Source organism: Podarcis gaigeae (genome assembly GCF_964106915.1).
Source record: "Podarcis gaigeae genome assembly, chromosome: 17".
In the NCBI taxonomy this organism is placed as follows: domain Eukaryota; kingdom Metazoa; phylum Chordata; class Lepidosauria; order Squamata; family Lacertidae; genus Podarcis; species Podarcis gaigeae.
This window is the reverse complement of record NC_139694.1, coordinates 21,563,170-21,583,480: the sequence shown is the minus strand read 5'-3', so window position 1 is coordinate 21,583,480 and position 20,311 is coordinate 21,563,170. Positions and strand designations below refer to the sequence as shown.

Here is a 20,311-nt window from a genome sequence, read left to right as displayed (position 1 = left end):
TTGCATCTATTTATTTATTTATTTTAAGAGGAGGAACGCTTTGCAGAAGTCGAGTCCATTACCGAAATGAATGGATTCAATATCTGTGCAATGATGTGTTGAAAAACGAAAGAAACATCATTAAATGTCAGAGATGTTATTAACACATTTTCCTCCTTCTTACCCGAATGAAACAGGCATTATCTCACCAGGTAGCAGGCAACCTACTTGCTATTTGCAAGGAGCATGACTTGGTGGCTGGGCTGTCCCCAGGAGGCCGGAGACAATGCCTGTAATAGTTATGCCCACATGCCTCTCCAGGCTACGCCTTCCTGTGTGTGCTCATACATACTCAACCATTGCTACACAAAAATGGCAAAAAATATATACTTGTTATGCAGAAAACCCGCTGGTTGTCTATTTAAACCTGCATTAGGAAACCATGATTTTTGTGCAAATGCAAACCATAAATTTTTTCCCCATTCTATCCCCCCTACCCTTCTGCCAGTGAATAATGGAGTGAATCTGAGGATCAACTACTGAAGGAAGGGCTTTTGTTAGTTACCAGCAAGCACAAAGCTTTTTACTACTTTCCAGGAGTGAGTTATACTTGGCCAGCTGCTTGGGCCTGGGTGGAAAGAAACTGGTCTTTCCCAGTTGCTTGGGCAGAAAAAACCATAAGGGTCTAAGTTGAACCACACCATGTAGTGGAAATGCGGAAGACAATTGTATTTTGAGGAGTTAGGTGGCATGTCCCTTTCCCTTTAACGTCCCCAGTTTGATTCTTGTGTTTCACACACCTGTCGGGAATTTATTGGGTTCTTCTGTCTTGCAACAGCCTCGGTCCTGTATACCTGAAGGAGCGTCTCCACCCCCATCGTTCAGCCTGGACACTGAGATCTGGCCTTCTGGCGGTTCCCTCATTGCGAGAAGTGAGGTTACAGGGAACCAGATAGAGGGCCTTCTCGGTAGTGGCGCCCACCCTGTGGAACCTCCTCCCTTCAGATGTGAAGGAAATAAGCAGCTATCCTATCTTTAAAAGACATCTGAAGGCAGCCCTGTTCAGGGAAGTTTTTAATATTTAACACTGTATTGTTTTTAATACTTGATTGGGAGCCACCCAGAGTGGCTGGGGAAACTCAGCCAGATGGGCGGGGTATAAATGATATATTATTATTATTATTATTATTATTATTATTATTATTATTATTATTATTGCAAGTGCTGGCTGGATGCCCAGCTGCAGGTAGTGGGAGACTCTCAGCCGCTCTGTATTAGTTCAATCTCAGGGTCCTGGGCTAATCATGAGCAATGCCAGGTGCACTTGCTTACATCTAGGCAGGCTATAAAAGCCATAGGTGTGTGTGTGGGGGGGGGGGGCTGAAGAGCTTCTACCCAGATCAAAGGACCTGATGCTGGGAGACCAGCTGCTCTACCTGGGGCTCCGGGCAGCTGAAGGGGAGATTGGGTAGCCCCTGTCAGGTGTGTTTTATTTAATGCTTTGCATGCCTGCTGTTTATTTGTTAATAAAACTGTTTTGGTTCCCCTTCCACCTCCTCATTCCATTCCACCTGATATCCTTGGAAAGAACTGCTGTACAGTGGTACCTCAGGTTAAGTACTTAATTCGTTCCGGAGGTCCGTAATTAACCTGAAACTGTTCTTAACCTGAGGTACCACTTTAGCTAATGGGGCCTCCTGCTGCCACCGCGCCGCTAGAGCACAATTTCTGTTCTCATCCTGAAGCAAAGTGCTTAACCTGAAGCACCATTTCTGGGTTAACAGAGTCTGTAACCTGAAGCGTATGTAACCTGACACGTATGTAACCTGAGGTACCACTGTATTTGGCAGCACACACTATGCCCTCACCCAAACCGTACACCATAAGGACATGTAAAACAAATGGCTCCCCCTCAAAGAACCCTGGGAACTGTAGTTTAAGGGTGCTAGGAATTATAGCTCCATGAAGGGTAAACTGCAGTTCCTGGGATTCTTGGGGGGAAACCATGAGCTTCCGGTGTGAGCGATGCCTCAGCGCCTTCTGCATGCACTTTGCCAGGAAGATTTTGGGCATCACATGGCAGGACGGAGTCTCAAACACAGATGGACTCTCCCAAGCCCACATTTCCCAGCATGTTTGTGCTCCTGTCTCAGCAACATCTCCCCTGGTTTGGTCATGTTGACAGAATGGAAGGTGCCATTACCCTATGGGGAGCTGGCTTCAGGCATTAGGCCCATAGGAGGAGGAGAAGGAGGAGTTTGGATTTGATATCCCGCTTTATCACTCTGTGAGGTGAGTGGGGCTGAGAGACTTCAGAGAAGTGTGACTGGCCCAAGGTCACCCAGCAGCTGCATGTGGAGGAGCGGAGAAGCGAACCCAGTTCCCCAGATTGCAAGTCTATCGCTCTTAACCACTACACTACACTGGCTCTCATTGACAAAGATGTCTGCAAGCATGACATGAAGGCTGGCAACATCAACTCAGTTGCTCTTGGCCCAGTAGAGCTGAAGGAGCGTCTCCACCCCCATCATTCAGCTCAGACACTAAGGTCCAGCTCCAAGGGACTTCTGGCAGTTCCCTCACTGCAAGAAGTGAGGTTACAGGGAACCAGGCAGAGGGCCTTCTCAGTGGTGGCGCCCACCCTGTGGAACGCCCTCCCATCAGATGTCAAGGAAATAAACAACTATCTTACTTTTAGAAGACATCAGAAGGCAGCCCTGTTTAGGGAAGTTTTTAATGTTTGATGTTTTATTGTGTTTTTAATATTCTGTAGAGTGGCTGGATGAGTGCTCACTGGAAGGACAGATCGTGAAGCTGAGACTCCAGTACTTTGGCCACCTCATGAGAAGAGAAGACTCCCTGGAAAAGACCCTGATGTTGGGAAAGATGGAGGGCACAAGAAGGGGGCGACAGAGGACGAGATGGTTGGATAGTGTTTTCGAGGTTACCTGCATGAGTTTGACCAAACTGCGGGAGGCAGTGGAGGACAGAGGTGCCTGGCGTTCTCTGGTCCATGGGGTCACAAAGAGTCGGACACGACTAAACGACTAAACAAGAACAACAGAGTGGCTGGAGAAACCCAGCCAGATGGGCGGGGTATAAGTAATAAATTATTATTATTATTATTAACCCCACCGTGTGGGAATCCCTTGCCTGAACCCTGAACACAGTGCCTGGAGACAGACCATCAGTTTGTGTATCCACAGCAGTGACCAGAGGACGAGGAGCACAGAGAGAAGAAACACCATGATGCATCTGTAACAGCGAAACTGGATGCCTTCATCAGCCCTAGCTGCAACAAAACATGTCTCTCCTGTATCGGTATTTCCAGCCACAGCAGGCGCTGTAACCTTCCAACAGTTTGACTTCACCTTTAAAGGAGCATTCCTCCATTGTCTCCCGAGACAGACAGAAGCCAACAAAATCTATAGCGTGGATGTATCTTGCATCACTTCCTTGATTTTGAAGTGGGATAACAAATCGGTTCTAAACCAATTATTCATGGTCAGAGATCACATGTACCAGGGGAATTGTACTACGCCCATGGATTTCCCCCCCACCTGGAACTTATGGGAACTCAGGTCTGATACCTCTCAGGTGGGTGCCGTTGCCAGTGTGGTGTAGTGGTTAAGAGCAGTAGACTCGTAATCTGGTGAACCGGGTTCGATTCCCCGCTCCTCCACATGCAGCTGCTGGGTGACCTTGGGCTAGTCACACTTCTCTGAAGTCTCTCAGCCCCACTCACCTCACAGAGTGTTTGTTGTGGGGGGAGGAAGGGAAAGGAGAATGTTAGCCGCTTTGAGACTCCTCCTGGTAGTGATAAAGCGGGATATCAAAAACAAACTCTTCTTCTTCTTCTTATAAGAGAACAAGGGAGGTGCTCATGGTGAGTTCTGGCACCTCTTTTTATAGAAAAATAGCACTGCATGCATTTCTACACCCCTGCTCACATGCTCCAGATTTGGCAGGTTTCCAGTCCTGTTCTGCACCAGGTAATGTGACAGGCTGCCCTTCTGTGTGTGAAATGGCTCTGAGAATGAGCAGCGGTGAAAGAAAACAAAGCTTTGTTAGGCAGCAAAGAAAATATGTTCTATAACAGTGTATGCAGGAGTTCCTTCTGTTTAGGGTGCCCTTGTCCGCATCTACTGAAAGAGTGAAAACGCTCTGCTCTTCTATTGGTAGCTGGTGCCTTTTCGAAGGCAAGCCTTTGAGGCAATCCTGAGTTAACCTCAGGGTGTGTGGCTTTATTAATTGTTCTGTGGTCCTTCCCCAGTGCTAGCACATTCTTGCTTTCTGGAGGGGCTATACCGGAATTAAAGCTGGACCAGAGTAAAAACAACAAGCCAGAACATTTGTGATAGAAAAGCTATAGGATTTGAGTAGGCAGTTGCGGGATGTGCACTAATTGGAAACAAAGCCCAAAACTTTTGGAGGCACAAACTGTTTTGAAAGGGGATTGGGTATGTCATGACAGTATCATGAGCAGAAGTAATCATGAATGCACCATAAAAAGTGTTGGGATTTCATTCCTCTCCGTTGCAGGATGTGTGATTGTTTTCATCACATGTCTGTGTTGACATTCCATACTGTTGGAGTCATGAGAACGGAAGTTCAGTTACACCAGGGGTCAGCAAACTTTTTCAGCAGGGGTCCGGTCCACTGTCCCTCAGACCTTGCGGGGGGCCCGGACTATATTGTGTGTGGGCGGGGAAATGAACAAATTCCTATGCCCCACAAATAACCCAGAGATGCATTTTAAATAAATGCACACATTCTACTCATGTAAAAACATGCTGATTCCTGGACTGTCCGCGGGCCAGATTTTGAAGGCTATTGGGCTGGATCCGGCCCCTGGGCCTTAGTTTGCCTACTGATGAGCTACATTGTTCCATTATGTTGTACTATTGCTTTTCTGCTCTCTCGGAGATGAAGGAGGAGAGAGGAGCCATGTTTTCCTTTGTTCTGTTTTGTACATAATAAAGTAGCTTAGAAACCCACACCTCCAATGCCTAGCTTCTGCTTGGACTCTGCTTATGTATTGCGGGCATACATCTTTGGATATATGTCGCAGGAGTCCTATGTGACATGTGATCATGGCTCCTTCAAGAGCTTTCTTCCAGCTTCAGCTGCAGGCAGGTGAGCTATTTTGCCTGTAATAACTACCAATGAATAAAATTGGGGGAGGGAGGGAAGGAGGAGCCAAAGTTTGAGTTGTCACACTTGAACAGGAAAACATTCCCTACAATCATCTCCCACAGAGATGCTACAGCTGTCACTTTCTGTTTGATGTTTAGAGCTACCATCTCTGTATTTCAAGATGGTCATTAGAAGAAATATTTTTAAAGGATTGGTGTGTGAGTTTTCTTTTTTCTTCTCCCCTTGCCATCCCCTCTTCCTTTTGTGTCATGTATTTTAGATGGCATGCCTATGGGCAAGGACTGTCTTGTCTTTATTGATCATACCTAAGCAACTGTGGAAGCCCTTTTGGCTGAAGAACAGGGTAAAAATACTTTCCATAAATAAATGAATGTGGAATATTTCAGCAAAAAGAAATAGTTATGGGAGACATAAATCCATTTATTGCAGCTGGAATATATTTTCCCCTTCTGGCAGGAGAGATAAATTGCCGCTAATGTGATACAAGACTGGTTTGATTATTTCATTGGATCAAATATATCATGCTGTTGCAAAATCTCTCCACTTTCAAGTTGAAATTAAATAATTTTAACCATGACCATAAGACATTATCATTTGCATATACTTCATCTCCAAGGAGATGTTTGATGTTACGTAATGCATAAGTATTTAATTGTTCTTCACATCACTCAAATATCAAATTATGTCCAAAATGGGGAGGATTCTCCAGGAAGATTGCAATGCTCTGACGAGGGCAGGAATTAACAAGAAGTGAAAAACATTCAGAGGACTAGTTTGTTTCTTCTTGGACTTTGGGTTGGATGAAGAAAGCAAGGGTGTTTGATTAGTTTTGAAGAATGATGATACAGTCCAAGAACACTTTAGAAAATCGTAGTTGGAAGGTTGATATGTCAATGACTGTTGAGGAAAAACTTTGTCAGCAACTCAAATTGAGAACGTGTAGATCTCATGGGATGATCTCAAGCATTGTGGGTTGGAAGTGAATACAGTATCTAGGTCAGAGATGGGGAGCCTGTGGCTGTCGAGAAGTTGCTAGACTACAATTCTCAATGTCCCTGACCAATTGGTGGGATTGTACAGTGTCTCCAATGCTCTTTAACCTCTCTTCAAGAAAAAAAATCTGACATGGGCAATACCTGGAGTCAACCTTTAAGAAGAATTTCCTTACATTTTCTTCCTGAACGAAAATCCCTTCCCCTTCTCTCCTCCTCAGCCCAAAGCAACAGTTAAAGCGTGTTCTCCTTCATGGAGAGCACGTGTTGCGGTGGAGGCTGACAGGACACTCCAAAGTTGTGGGGCGGGCTAATTGATCATTGGCCACTGTTGTGATTGGGCTTCCCTTGTTGGGAAGAAGTTAACGTTGCCATTTGATGACTGACAGCCAGAAATGCTAAAACTCCCTGCACGAGGCATAGAACTTCCTCTTTTCGCCCGTGCATCGGATTGCCCGTCCCCCCCCCTATATTTAGGCTTGTTCGCTTTAACCTCGCTTTGCCTGTCATGGGGTCGTCTGCTTTGGAGCGGGGGCCCGGTAGGAATTTTGTCCACCTGGGTGATTGGCTGGGGCCATTTGGTTTTTGCCTATTGCGTAGCAAATCATCACAACTTGTAAGGTTGTGGTTAGGCATTGGTTTATGGTTTGGTTGGTTGAGGGACATGGATTGGCTGTGCCTGCCTCTCTAATGCTGCTGCTGCAAGGGATTCTGTTAAAGGAATACAGGGGCTCACTATTGCATTCGTCCAACCCTGTCAAGGGGCTAGGGCCATACAAGAGCCCCTGGTTGCATTTGGGGAGGGCTGAGGGCAGGTTCCCTGCTCCGTCGCTACCCCCAAGTGTATTCCCCTTTTCTGACTTTTGCAGGCGTGCGGAATGTCAGTCTGTCCCCCACTGGGGGGACAGATAGTCGCAACCAATGCCTAAGCAACCACTCACATTTTTGTATTTTAATAAAGTTGTGGCCAAAATTATGCCAAAAACCTCAAACAAAATTTCTGTGTGATGTGTGAGTTATTTGGGGTGGCGCTGGGGACCTCGACACACAAGTTTCTGTTCTCTTTTCAAACAGTTGGAAAGAATGAATTGCAGCACAATCCTAACCAGCCCTACTCAGAAGTAAGTCCTGCTGAATTCAGTGGGGCTTAGACCTAGGTAATTTAAAAGCTTTAAGCTTGTTTCTTCCTCAGTTTCATTCTGTTCTTCCTTGATGGCTGCAACTTGAAAATCAGGAAACTGAAGACAATCTGTTCCCGGTTGGTTCAAACCTTTTTGGCCATTTTCCCAGTGATGCGATTGCCTCCACTATTAGTGGTGGATGTTTACGTGAGCTAATGTCTTGTGATGTGCAAACACCAAGGAAATATTATCTGATGCCTCTGTGCTGGGAAGAGTTAAATCTTTTTTGACAATTCAATAGTTCCCTTTGGGTCTTCACAAATGGCACCTGTTGTTGAAGTCAATAGAGCTTACAATTTAATTTCATCTGCCTGCAAACAATCTCTCTCATTAGGGGGTGAAATGATGATAGAATTCACTGAGGCATGCAGTTTCGCCTTCTTGAGGGCACTACGTAAGTACAGTCATCATTTTCAACAAAGGGAGGCACAATTATCCTGGAAACCGATTGTAAGGAAGACAAAATCTGCGGGGGGAAAAAAGAGAAGGACCATAAAAAGTCGGGCTCTGCAATTTTGCTACATTTGTTGCTCAATGCCAATTTGCAGTGTAATTATTGTGTTTAACAGGATCTGGAAATGTAGCAGTCTAAATGACAGGTAAATGGCTTCTTCTTTCTTTCTCCCTTTTATCTTAACATTAGTGCTGAACTCGACGGCTCGGGCAGTACATATTCATGTGAGGTTTTCGCCAGGATGAAGACAGTCTTTTCTTCTGGGCTCCTCATTTCGCATATTGCGTCTTCAGTGTTTTCTAAAGGAGGAGAAAAAACAGACACCTCCCCAAAAAAAAGAAAGGAGAGATATTAGGCAGGCCAGTCCTCAAAGTTCTTGAAATCAAGGAAGTGTTTGTCAGAACCACATACTTGGAATGCTGCAGTTATGTTTTTTAGCCTGGCTTTGGGAAAAGGCAAACTTTTTGCAGCTGAATTGGGGATTGTAATGTACTGCACTTATTTCCAGTATAAGTTGATGGGCTCTGTCAAATCTCTGACTGTCAGGGTCTTATGTGATGCTGCTACCAGAGACCTTGACTTATGTCTGCCTTCCTGCACCTGTTATGCCTTTTTTGACCAGCCTGGTGACCTGATAAGTCAGTGATGGCTTTAGTAGGTCCAGGAAGGAAATGGAAAATGGATTTACTGCCTTGGTTTCTACAATAGCGACTAGTTATCTTCCAATGGCTGTGCAATTCTGCTTCCCAAAAACTGTCTTCGTCATGAATACTGCAGTTCAAACTGTTTCTTCTGTGAGATCCCTTTGATGCAGGACGTCAACATTGCTTGGGTTCACAACATGTTCATCGATAGTTCCCAGTTTTCCATCATGTGTGTGTCTTGGAAACGAAGTCCACATCATAGTTCACTATGGCCTATAACCTGCTGAATTAAAGGCTTGCCTCATTCCCTTATAAGCACCTCGATTCCATTTTATTAGTACAAGCAGCGGGCAAACTCTAAAGAAACTTGAAGACAACAGCTGAACTGAGGCAAGAAAACCAACGCCTGTAGGATCCTGTTCTGAAACATATTCTCTTTACCAGGGCCGGATTTAGGTTTGATTAGGCCCTAAGCTACTGAAAGGTAATGGGGCCCTTTATATGTCCAGCTGTCCTTTGTCAACAACAAATTGTAACTGTTTTCTTGTGTTGAATATATAATAATAATAATAATAATAATAATAATAATAATAATAATAATTTATTTGTTCCCCAGCCACTCTGGGAGGCTTCCAACAAAGATTAAAAATACATTAAAATGTAACATGTTAAAAACTTCCCTGAACAGGGCTGCCTTCAGATGTCTTCTAAATGTCTGGTAGTTGTTTATCTCTTTGACATCTGGTGGGAGGGCTTCCACAGGGCGGGTGTCACTACCGAGAAGGCCCTCTGCCTGGTTCCCTGTAACTTGGCTTCTCACAGTGAGGGAACGAAGGGGGTGGAGATGTTCCTTCAGGTCTACTGGGCCGAGGCTGTTTAGGGCCTTAAAGGTCAGCACCAACACTTTGAATTGTGCTCGGAAACGCACTGGGTGCCAACTTAGGTCTTTCAGGACCGGTGTTACATGGTCTCGGCGGCCACTCCCAGTCACCAGTCTAGCTGCCACATTCTGGATTAGTTGTAGTTTCTGGGTCACCTTCAAAGGTAGCCCCGCGTAGAGGGCATTGCAGTAGTCCAAGGGTCATAGCTCATTGGTAGACCATCTGCTTTGCATTCAGAAGGCCCTTGGTCCAATTCCCAGCATCTCCAAGAAGGGCTGGGAGAGACCTCAGTCTGAAACCCCTGAGAGTCACTGCCAGCCAGTGTAGACACTCTCTCTACTCTGTCTTCAGAACAGCAATGAAGGAACAAGATTGTGAAGAGGTGGACTTGCGCATACTATGGATTCTGTGACTATTTAAGCTGAGGCTAGCTGTTTTTTTAAAAAAACAGAGGGAAACAAAGCTTAAAGTTGGACTGCTGGACTGTAACGCTCCTCATCCCTGACCATTACCATGCTGGCTGCAGCTGAAGGGAGTTGAAGTCCCAGAACATCTGGAGGACCATGGTTTAGTCCCCCTGATACGTGTGAATAAGAACTTATTTACACAGTTACAAGAGATGGCAACTCCTAAACTTGCTCTGTTGTCCAATTTGTTCAGATCAAGCTGCCAGCTATAGATAAAGGTAAAGGTAAAGGTAAAGGTACCCCTGCCCGTACGGGCCAGTCTTGACAGACTCTGGGGTTGTGCGCCCATCTCACTCAAGAGGCCAGGGGCCAGCGCTGTCCGGGTCACGTGGCCAGCGTGACATCGCTGCTCTGGTGAGCCAGAGCTGCACACGGAAATGCCGTTTACCTTCCCGCTGGTAAGCGGTCCCTATTTATCTACTTGCACCCGGAGGTGCTTTCGAACTGCTAGGTTGGCAGGCGCTGGGACCGAGCAGCAGGAGCGCACCCCGCCGCAGGGATTCAAACCGCCGACCTTTCGATCGGCAAGTCCTAGGCGCTGAGGCTTTAACCCACAGCACCACCTGCGTCCCCGCCAGCTATAGATATTTGCAGCTATAGATATTTGCAGTCAAATCCTATGCCTTGTTATTGACTTGTTTTTATGTACCGTATATACTCGTGTATAAGCAGACTTTTCCAGCACATTTTTTATGCTGAAAAAGCCACCCTTAGCTTATACTTGAGTGAGGGTCCCACTCGAGTTCATTTCCAGCAGCCCCTCATTGGAGCAAGCTGTTTGCTGCTGCCACTCATGCCGCTACTGCTTTGCCAAGCGTGGCTCCTGTGCCTGCCCTTGCAAGGGGCAGAAGCTGGCGGTGGCAGAGGAATGAGCAGCCCGAAAGCAGCCCTTTTGGGCTGCTTGTTCTTCCTCTGCCGCTGCCGCCACCAGCCACTGCCTCTCGGCAGCACCCTAAGTAGGCAGGGGGATGGGAGGGGCTGGGGGGAGAGAGAAGCCCCCTCTGCTTTGTGCGCATGCGCTCGCACATACACTCTGGCCCACCAGGAGGTTTGTGGTGTGGTGAACCGGCTTATACTCGAGTCAATAAGATTTCCCAGTTTTTTGTGGTGAAATTAGGTGCCTCGGCTTATATTCAGGTCGGCTTATACTCGAGTACATACGGTACATACATATTGGTTGATTATTAGTTACTTGCAGGGTGCTCTTTTCCTAGAAACTCACCATATAGTTGTTATAGTAAGTGCCACACTTTTTCGCAGCAACAGAAAGAGGTGCCGGTACTACTGTATTTTTCGCTCTATAGGACACACCCCAATTTTTTCGCTCTATAGGACACCCCCCCCCCAAATTAAGGGGAAATGTGTGTGCGTCCTATGGAGCGAATGCAGGCTCCTTGGCTTCAGCGATAGCAACGTGAAGCCTCCAAAGCGCAGAGGGAGTGCTCCCTCCGCGCTCTGGAGGCTACGTGTTGCTTTCGCTGAAGCCTCCAGAGCGAGAGGGGTCGGTGCGCACTGACCCCTCTCGCTCTCCAGGCTTCAGGGATAGCCACCTGAAGCCTCCAGAGCGCAGCGGGAAGTCCTGCTGCACTCTGGGGGCTTCAGGTTCCTTTTGCTGAAGCCAGGAGAGCAAGACTCTCCTGGCTTCAGCAGAGAGGGAGAGCTGTGCAGCACCCTTTCAGCTAAGTGGGAGGAGAAATGGAAGGTGCTCCATTTTTCCTGCTGCTTCGCTGAAGGGGCGCTGAGCAGAGAGGGGGAGAATTTATTTTTTCTTGTTCCCTCCCTCTAAAACAAGGTGCACCCTATGGTCGAGTGCGTCCTATAGAGCGAAAAATACGGTACATAGTATGTTTGGAGATTGTGAGTTTTGATTAGTTTTGTGTAGTTTGAATGTGTAGGAAAACGAGTTTGGCAACTGTGTGCATGCTGCAATATTTTTGTGATATTTTTATGCTTCTATACTCTAATTAGGTTGCATTTTTATGTATCTTGATGTTTTATGATGCTTTGCATATGGCTCGTTCTTGTGGTTCAGAACTTCCTAGTTATTTTACTGCTGTATATTGTTTGCAGATATTTATGCAATTAGTTTCCAACAAACTGGAATTATTATTATAACTATCATTAGTAGCAAGTGTGCTCTGTGCTCTTATAGCTTACTGCAGTTTGTACTATCAACAGCTCTTGTACAAAACAGGATTACACATTTCTTGCTAAAGCAAACGACCATCCTAGCCTGCCATTATGCAAACAGATATGGATCCTTCTGGCTATATGGAACGAAGCCTGCCCACTAGGCAGATGTTAGGAGCATCTCCCTGCTAAGATTCCTCAGGGTTCAGGATGTGTCTTCCTTACAAGACAAAAAAAAAGGAACTTGGCTAAGTTGAAGGACAACCCTGCCTCTAGGAGCATTAAGCTCAATCAGGAACTAACAAAGTGGCGATTCCAGCTAGATCTCCCGCTTGACAAAGGTAATTTTAAAGTGGTTTTTCTTTTCGCAGTAGGGTGTATAAAGGAAGGAAGCGACTCAATGGATTCTTAATCAGACCATTTGGCCAGGTCTGGAAAAGATGTTTCTGCTCAATAGACGGTTGTTTAGGTCAATTTAGCAGCAGTGGGTCAACACAACACTGAGTGGACATTGATCATTCGTAGTTTCAGGAAGGAGTACACTGGCATGTTGTTTATTTACCTGGGGGGAAAGGAAAGCATTGATCCTGGAGGTTACATGTCAAAAGAAGAATAAATCTGCATCTCTGGTGACAAGTAAAATGGGTTTACTTCCTTCCTCCGTGTAAAATGGCTGTTTCTGTGAGATGTTTTGGGCTTCTGAGCAATCACTGGGATATGAATAGAGAATGTGACACCTCTAGTGCTCGTGTGTGTGTGTGTGTGTGCAGGTGGTGTGTGTGCTTTGTGAAACAGTAGTAATCCTGTGCGATAGTCCCTAAATAACTGGCACCATTGCTTTCATGCTGTTTTGTGCTCAGTATGAACAATTAAAAGGCTAGACTTGTGACCAGTTTGTGACTTGCATTGCAACCCTATGCATATTTACTCATGGGATGTGGGTGGTGCTGTGGTCTAAACCACTGGGCCTCTTGGGCTTGCCATTCAGAAGGTTGGTGGTTCGAATCCCCGCGATGGAGTGAGCTCCCTTTGCTCTGTCCCAGCTCCTGCTAACCTAGCAGTTCGAAAGCATGCCAGTGCAAGTAGATAAATAGGTACCACTGCGGTGGGAAGGGAAACGGCGTTTCCGTGCACTCTGGTTTCTGTCACAGTGTTCCGTTGTGCCAGAAGTGGTTTAGTCATGTTGGCCACATGATCTGGAAGCTGTCTGTGGACAAACGCTGGCTCCCTTGGCCTGAAGCGAGATGAGCGCCGCACCCCATAGTTGTCTTTGACTGGACTTAACCGTCCAAGGGTCCTTTACCTTTATACCTTTTATATTTACTCATAAAGTTCCAAAGAGTTGAGTGGAGCTTGCTCCAGCATAAGTGTGCACCCTTGCCATTTATGTGTTTTCTTTCCAAGACAAACCAGGTTTCATATACTGACATTTTATTTAACCTCCAACACACCAACAACTACCTTTACACCAGCATTGTCCTTTCCAGGGATGGTGGGACTGGCGAAGAATATTGAATTATTATTATTTTCTCCTGGGCCATTAGATTAGTTCTTGTCTTTCTTTATTCTTTCTGCTCCCTCCCCTTTAAGTCTCTACTGAATTCTGGGTTAATGCTAGGGGAAATTCCAAGGTTGTCCTGAGGGATGGGATGGTAGATAAGTCAAAAAATACAAATGGAGTTTCGATTTATTCATTCTGTTTTCATTTCTAGCTTTGTTGAAGAGCCTGTGTGAAGGGAGCCAGGGTGGCATAGTGGTTAGAGTGTCAGATTAGGACCTGGGAGAGCTGGGTTCAAATCCTCACCCAACCATGGGACTCAGTGGGTAACCTTGGGCCAGTCACCATCTCTCAGTCTAACCTACCTCAGAGGGGCAAAGACACCTTGGAGGAAATGCAGGGTGGGAATGTGCTAAATATATCCATATATAACTGCCATGCCCTGTTTTTATCTACCAGATTAGTGAGCATAAGTGTCTCAATGAGGCTGAGGGTACATTCTATCATATGTGGTGGACCTGTAAAATGGCAAAAGAATATTGGGAAATAATTCATAATGAATTGAAAAAAATGTTTAAAAGCACTCCCCCCCCCCCTACAGAGTCCTTTTTGTTGGGGATAATTCAGATGGAAATTCCCCAGTGTCAAAAAAAGGTTATTTATGTACGCCAGTGCTGTGGCCTGTTTTGTTAGCCCCAAAGTGGAAAATGAGTGAACTAAAGAAGAATGGCGACTTAAACTGATGGAATATGAGCAGCTTGCAGGCCTAACATATAGAAGAAGAGAACAAGAAGAACATACATTTAAAGATTGGGAAATGTTTATTGAATATATGGGGGGAAATAGTGTATATATGAAAACATGGGCAGCGTTAAGATAAATTCAACAGTGTAAATAAGTTTTGATGGATGTAATAATGGAATACTGAATGGTTTAGTTTATGTAAGATATGCAGGATTTATGTTATGCAAAAAGAACCATGGAAAGAGAAGAAGGGAAGTCACTGATATTTTAAGTTTGTTTAAATGAATATTCTAAAATGTAAAACAGAAAATTTAATAAAAATTGTAGAAAAAAAGTGAGCATAACTGGCCTGGAAAAGTTGTTCAACTAAATTATAAAGTGCAGTCCGAGTGAAACACTTTTAAGTGTGTAGCTGGAGGTGTACCTACAGATACCAAATGTTGGGAGAGTGGCAGAGGCCAGAGAATGGTGTATCGAGTTTTCTCTCTTAATAAGCCACTGAAACTGCTGGAAGAAGCTCCTGGCTAATCCACCAGGAACACACGTTGTGCTTCTGGTTCCTAAAATTAGGATAAGATGTTGGGTTGTTCTCCTGCTTTCTTTTTTAAGATTCCACTTCAATCGATGACTGCGAGGGCTACAATCTTCAAAGGGCAAAAGTGCCATAAATCCTGCCAATTAGGTAGCATCAACGCCTTTCTCTGATGTGCCGTGTAATCAGGCAGGTGAAAACGCCATGGTGCCATCGGATGGGGAGCCTGCCTGAGTCATCCCAAGACTGCTCACCTGGGAACTTATCACAACACAATTGCCTAAAAAAAGAGTTCAATTATCAATAATCCCACAAGCGTCATGGGTAAACAAAACCTCCATTGGGGAAGGAACAGAGAAACTGTGCCTTAAAGCAGCAAAAGTGAAGTAAATAAGGCAAAGTCAGGGGGCTGAATTTTTAAGGTAGCTATGCAATAACTAGCAGTTCAAAAGCACGTCAAAAAGTACAAGTAGATAAACAGGTACCACTCCGGCGGGAAGGTGAATGGTGTTTCCATGCGCTGCTCTGGTTTTCGCCAGGTCCATTCTTAACCTGAAACTGTTCTTAACCTGAAGCACCACTTTAGCTAATGGGGCCTCCCACTGTTGCAGCACTGCCGCCACATGATTTCTGTTCTCATCCTGAAGCAAAGTTCTTAACCTGAGGTACTATTTCTGGGTTAGCGGAGTCTGTAACCTGAAGCATCTGTAACCTGAGATACATGCATTCCATGTCGGACTCTCTGAACTTCCTCCTACAGTAGGAGGTGCTCCACACATTGAGGTTAAGCTGATGAGAAATTCTGCATTTGATAGTCATCCCTGTTCTACTTTGGGTTACCTCCTAAGAATCCAATGCCTCTGTCGGTAGTACATCAATATACTTGTTAGTAGAGGGTGGGGATAAATGGAAATAAATGTGTTATTATTTTTTTAAAAAAGGAGGAGGACATGGAGTTCATAGATTCCCCCTGGGTGTCCATGGGACAGATTGCTTTGCAGCATACATATGGGAGGTGAATAAAGATTACCTGGGGCTCTGAAAGCCACATGTCAGAGAAACTCTGTCCTTGGGTGCTCTTCTCGCAGCCAACTCTATATTGGAAGGTGATGTCAAAACAACTTAAGGAAACTCATTCAAAAGGGCTGTTTTAATGCTGTGTAACAAATCTCCTGAGCCATGTAGCATTTTTTCTTTTTTAAAGTAGATGTTAGGGTGGTTTATATCTTCCAAAAGAGCAGGGCATCGTCATGCAATCACATACCCTCCAACAATTCTCTGATGAAAATAGGGACGTCCCATTCCTTAATGATAATTTTTCTATTTGTACCCCACACATCTTATTGGGTTGCCCCAGCCACTCTGGGCAGCTTCCAACATATATAAAAACACAACAAAACATTAACTATTAAAATAAAAACTTCCCTATACAGGATTGCCTTCAGATGGCTCAGGGTCGGATAACTCCATACCACCCAACATTTCTCCAACAAAAATAGGGACATCCTAAGGAAAAGTAGGACATTCTGGGATCAAATCAGAAACTGAGGTGGCTTCTCTAAATCAGGGACATCCCTGGAAAATAGGGATACTTCGAGGGTCTGCAATCAGCATGGACCAAGCCAAGAAAAGCCAGCAGAGAACAGTGTAAGGCAGGGACATCCATCTCCCAACAGTCTGCGATCTACTCACAGTATAGAAAAACTGGCAGTGATCTACCAATTGTCGTAAAAAGACTGGCAGTGATCTTCTCAAAGTTATGAATTATCTAGTCTGGTGTTTCCCAAACTTGAATCTCCAGCTGTTTTTGGACAGCAATTCCCATCATCCCTGACCACTGGTCCTGCTAGTTAGGGGTGATGGGAGTTGTAGTCCAATGATAGCTGGAGACCCAAGTTGGGGAAAAACCCTGATCTAGTCCAACCCCCTGCAATGCAGTAATCTTTCACCCGATATGGGGCTCAGACCCACAGTCCTGACATGAAAAGTCTCATGCTCTACTGACTGAGCCATCTCAGATTAGACTTGTAAGAACCAGTTCTTTGGGAGCTATGGTTGGGAGAAGGCTCTATGATTTATTAGTATTCTTAAAAGCACTGGTGACTTTAGGTAATCTTGGCCTATAGCATATGTTAGTATTTGAGGAGAACCAGCTTCCGCTGCATATCGTGAATACCAAAAGGCACTGAATACAAAAGGTTTAAAGTAGGTACATCAAAGCCACAAAATCGCTTTTCAGATTTCATGCATTCCCAGGTTTGGGGGCATTTGTATCAAAGCTCTGTGCAAAAATACCCCAAACACTAGGGATGTTTATACAGTTTATCCAGATCCCTTAATCTGAGAAACAGCAGAATCCTCTCAGGACAGGATTTCCAGACTTCTCACCTCAGTCATGGTAGCAATTATTATTTGAGATATCTTGGTCAGTTTGAGACAAACACCATCACTTTAAAAGCCCCTTTGTGTTTCGAAAAAACAACCTCCCAGCCTCAAGAAATGACAGTTGTCAGATTATTATTTGCATTGAGCAGGGGCTAGCACCCTCTGAAAGAACAGACCTTTTAAAAAAAATCTGGCTCAAGTAGTCAATGAATGCAATCATTTGACTCTGCATAGATTAAGCGTCCTATATCCCTTACCAAATAAGCACTGTGTTGCTTTGATGATTTACTGTGTATGGAAAGCTGGTACACTTTCCACAGTAGACTGGGAAACCCCCAATTTGCCTCAGTCAGGAATTCACAAGGAGTGCCTCCAAATGACCTGTTTATTGAGAATTCATCCTGACCTGTTTGCACAAAGCTTGCATGGAAGTTATATGAAACTTGCTGTTCAATGAGCATAAGGTGTTTGCCTGGAGGTTGTCCAGTAAGAGCTGGACCATAAAGAAGGCTGACCACCGAAGAATTGATGCTTTTGAATTATGGTGCTGGAGGAGACTCTTGAGAGTCCCACGGACTGCAAGAAGATCAAACCTATCCATTCTGAAGGAAATCAGCCCTGAGTGCTCACTGGAAGGACAGATTCTGAAGCTGAGGCTCCAATACTTTGGCCACCTCATGAGAAGAGAAGACTCCCTGGAAAAGACCCTGATGTTGGGGAAGATGGAGGGCACAAGGAGAAGGGGACGACAGAGGACGAGATGGTTGGACAGTGTTCTTGAAGCTATGAACATGAGTTTGACAAAACTGCGGGAGGCAGTGGAAGACAGGAGTGCCTGGTGTGCTTTGGTCCATGCGGTCATGAAGAGTCGGACATGACTAAATGACTAAACAACAACAACAAGGTGTTTGCCTGGAGGTTAGATGATATCCACTGTTTATTGAGCATTCATCCTGATTTGTTTGTGTGTAGGTTACTCAGCTTCCTGTTATGTGATTTCTGTTTTACACTCTAATTCTCCAATCATTTTCCTATCTCCAAAAACTTCTTGTGTCAGAGCACCAGAGTGTTTGTGGAATCCTAAATTTGCTGGCATGAGACTGAAGGGCCCGCAAAATACTGAGTCTGGTGGGGACGCGGGTGGCGCTGTGATCTAAACCACTGAGCCTCTTGGGCTTGCCAATCAGAAGGTCAGCAGTTTGAATCCCCTTGATGCGGTGAGCTCCCATTGCTCTGTCCCAGCTCCTGCCCACCTAGCAGTTCAAAAGCAAGCCAGCGCAAGTAGATAAATAGGTACAGCTGCAGTGGGAAGGTAAACAGCGTTTCCGTGCGCTCTGGTTTCCGTCAGACTGTATTTGAAAAGGGGAGGTGTAAGCCCCTACAGTCCAAAGACAATTGGAAAGCTTTTCCCATTTCCTTCCTCCTTGCAGATAAAATATTCAAGGTCAAATTGGGAGAGTCAAAATGGCTTCATGGTTGTTCTCCTGTACTATTTCATGTCCTTGTAGGAGCTTGTCCTACACTTGAGTAGGACCCTGATAGAGACACATGCCCGACTGGCATGTTCCCTCCCTCCTGGTCAATTGTTCAGGAGCTTCAAAAGCTTTCTTCAGCCCGAACATCACAGTGACTGATGCCAACAGACATCAGCACACTTAGGGATCTGCAGTGTCTTTGCAGCTTGTGTAACAGACCTCAGCAACTCAGCATTTTGGCTAATCTACTTCATTTACATATAAACACACACAGAGCACCGCAACATGGCTCCCTCTCTCTCTAGCATCAGACAGCAAAGAAAAAGAACAAAGGACAATAGTCCCACTTCACGGAACACAGTAATACAAACATCCTGTCTCTGTCACTTCCCACTCTGTGGAGTCAAAACATATACCATCCTGTGATAGACAACAATCCCATGACAGAAATCATGGAGCAGGAATTCTAACATTTCAGACATTTGGTTTAATTAATTTTATAATGAATGATTTTAGAGTGTTGTTTGTGCTGTACTTTTGTACTGTTTTGTTGTTGTTAGCCGCCCTGAGCCCGGCTTCGGCTGGGGAGGGCGGGATATAAATAAAAATTATTATTATTATTATTATTATTATTATTATTATTATTATGTGTTTGTATAGATAAGACCTCAGAATTTGTATAACACGGGAAATGATGGCATGTATGGAATGAAAGTACTCAGCTTGTTTTGTGAGGTGGCTTGAATGCGCCACACTTGCTCGGTATTGTTTTAAAACCCACAGACAGGCAATCTCTTTATTTGGACTAACTAAAAATAGTTCACAAGCTTTTGGGTTCATAAAATTCACCATCATTGACCCAGATGTTATCCAAACCAGAGGGGTGGAGGAGTAAAAAATGCCGGCATGAGGTACTGAATGAAGGTATGATCTGAGTGATTTTGATTCCCCACTGCCATGGATCAGCCTGGCTTTCTTGACTTTTTGTGCGCCAGATATTGCTGCTATTTATTTACTGTGCCGTTAACAATCAAATATGGCACAAATCAATATCTGGGCCCAATTCCATTGTTTTTGTTCAACAGTTGAGGTTAATGACCCACCTTGCAGATTAATGTAACTAAATGAAAATTAATTTATCACCATCTATAAAGCTTCCTGAAATAAACAAAATCCAGAACAGCACATACCTTGGTTTCCTGTTTCTCTTATCTGTTGGTGTTTCTGGCTAGCAGGAGAGGAAAATATGCAGTTTGAAAGCAGAAAAGCATTAGTCTGGCATCCTTATTTTTCTGAGGTATCACTTTGGCATAAAAGTGCCCTTTTCTTTATGTCTCCATTATGCAAAGTACATATTTCCAAACACTAAATATGCAAAGCAATTCAGAATTAATTTTCTGTTCAGGTAAGTGGAAGGAGTTTAGATGCATGCTAATAGGAAAATAAGCAATTTATTCCCCTCAAAACTGTCTCTTTGCCTCTCTTTCTTTTCTCTTTTTGTTTTACCTGATCCTCTAGGACAAAACTTCCAGATTGTGTTCTTTCCCCCCCTTTTTCCTACAAAATTCTGTGCACAGTTCATTCTTAACTGCAGGGAATCCCTAACAGAACCAGTAAATAAGTAACTCAGGAATTAAATTAGCCCACAGCTATCTTAAGCAAATAACCTACAAGCGAAATTGTGTTATCTAACTGGCCAGTTGATGCTTGGGTTTCTCAGCTTTAAGAAAGAAATTAAATGGGAAGGCAGTGTATTGCTCTCATTTCAAATCCTCTGGAGCAGATAAACATT

General features: G+C 44.6%; 2 long non-coding RNA genes across 3 annotated transcripts in view; one reads left to right on the top strand and one right to left on the bottom strand.

The window, feature by feature from the left end:
- Positions 1 to 20,000, bottom strand: part of LOC310835367 — a 67,265-nt gene extending 47,265 nt beyond the window's left edge. For both annotated transcript variants that reach the window (XR_014559604.1, XR_014559605.1), the window contains exon 1: positions 19,710 to 20,000. This is a non-coding gene — a long non-coding RNA (uncharacterized lncRNA). The remainder of the gene's footprint in view (positions 1 to 19,709) is intronic.
- LOC310835359 lies at positions 7,160 to 8,722 on the top strand. The gene is made up of 2 exons (XR_014559596.1): positions 7,160 to 7,285; positions 7,953 to 8,722. It is a non-coding gene; the product is annotated as an uncharacterized lncRNA (long non-coding RNA).
- Positions 20,001 to 20,311: the final 311 nt, after the last annotated feature.